The following is a 1889-nucleotide window of genomic DNA, read 5'->3' as shown; positions in this document are numbered from 1 at the left end:
GTCGCGCAATTTTTTTCATTTTTCATTTTTTTTTCACAGCAGGGCGATTAGATGCGAAAACTGACGAATCGTGAGAGTTGAATGTCATTCGGGCGGTGTGGCGCGAGGGGAAGACGAGTGTGAGCAAGTGTGTGTGTGTACTATGGACTGCCTCCGTGACGCTAATCAAGGGCACTTCTCGCAGGTGCGCGGGGCCGCCTGCTGTGTGGCCTGGTGGTGTTTGGCAAGCCTCGGCGCACTTCATCCTGCGCACCCCGCGGCCCGGACGAGCAAATGTAAGTGTGTGTGTGTGTGTGTGTGTGTGTGTGTGTGTGTGTGTGTGTGTGTGTGTGTGTGTGTGTGTGTGTGTCTTAATCTCTAGTTCGGAGCGGCCTGCTGCTCTTTGCAAACAACCCATCACCGGCATTTGAAACGTTTCTAGACGACCGGGCGGCTCCCGGCCCGGCGGGCGCAGCCCCCCCCCTTCCCTCCCCTCCGCGGCCGCGTCGCGCGTCACCGTGGCGATAACATATCACGTCACAACGCACGGCGGCGCCCACAGGTACAGGGGGAAGGAGGGGCGCGAGCCCTCCCCCGGTCTGGTTCGTTTGGTTCTCATTCACAGGCGAGCGGTCGGCGAGGAGGAGGGCAGTGTGGCGCGCGGGGAGGAGCGTGGAGGAGCCTGTCCTGCTCCTGCAGCGCGCGGCGGCGCCGGCGGCCTGTCTACTGTCCGTCTAGCCGCCCTGCGCTTGGAAAGGGAGAGAAACGAAACGCCTCGCAGAGGTACGGGGAGGGGGAGGCGGCGGGGGGAAGAGGGGGGCACGACGGAGGTTGCACCGCCCCGCCTCGCCCCGCCACACCTGGCGAAGGTCGCCGACTTGACTTGCACTGCAAGCGCGGAGGGCGTGGCGCGCCGCCGGCGGCGCAGCGTCAAGGGGCGCGGATAGGGGAGGGAGGGGAGGCGGTGGTGGTGGTGCTGGGTCATCGAGGTCACGGGGAGAGGGGGGTAGCGGTCGGTTCGGTGGCGGTGCAGGAGCAGGAGGACATGGAGGAGGAGGAGGTTGCGGAGCAGGAGGAGGACTCGCCGTGACGCATCAGCTGAGTGCGCTGTGGAAATAGAAAGGCATTCGGGAACTCTGTGCGTGCTTGGCCACGAACTGCACGGCCCCCATAACACTTTCCCTCTTGCATAAATTTACAATAATTGTATATTGAAAACAAAAACATTGCGTTTCAGATCACGTTTCTTCGCTATACCAAGGCAGGGCAGAACAACACTTTTTGCCCCTCGGTAGCCCTTCTCTTTTGCGGCCTTGACCGTGAGGAGTCGCGAGCCCCGACCGAAACCCCGCGACCGCCGAATCGCAAAGTTCGGGAGTCGAGTCGAGGGGCTTAACTGCCGCGGGGTCCGCGCGGGGCCCGGGCCGCTACCGATGATACGCTGTCGCCACGCCGCTCCGCGCCACGCCGCGCGATTGGACGAGGTCCGCAGCACCCGCCGCGCCGGCCGCAGGGGGAAGGCCAAAGGCAGGACGAGGCGCAACGCTCTGCGGCGGCGACAAGGTTCGTTTTTAACTTTTTGCGGCGCATCCCGTTGATACAGATTACGAGTTCAAAAATAAGCGAAATCTGCGTCTCTGACCACTGAGTCGGTGTGAGGTGGTGGATGGTGTATTTGAGGTGAGGCGGCCTGCTCTGGGCTTAGCGGCGTTATCACCGGCCTCGGGGGAAGTCCGTCAGCCTATCGCGCCCAGACTGCTGCTGCTGCCGCTGCTGGAAGTGCAGACAAAACTTCCATGATGAGGAAGATATTCCTATTGCGATGCGCCCCCCCCCCCCACACACACTCACTCACACACACACACTGTGAGCAAGGCGCTCTGTTCGAGATTACGGGTGCGGATGCGACG

Source organism: Frankliniella occidentalis, unplaced genomic scaffold (assembly GCF_000697945.3).
Source record: "Frankliniella occidentalis isolate FOCC.00 unplaced genomic scaffold, Focc_3.1 Scaffold337, whole genome shotgun sequence".
NCBI lineage: Eukaryota > Metazoa > Arthropoda > Insecta > Thysanoptera > Thripidae > Frankliniella > Frankliniella occidentalis.
This window is presented reverse-complemented; position numbering follows the sequence as displayed.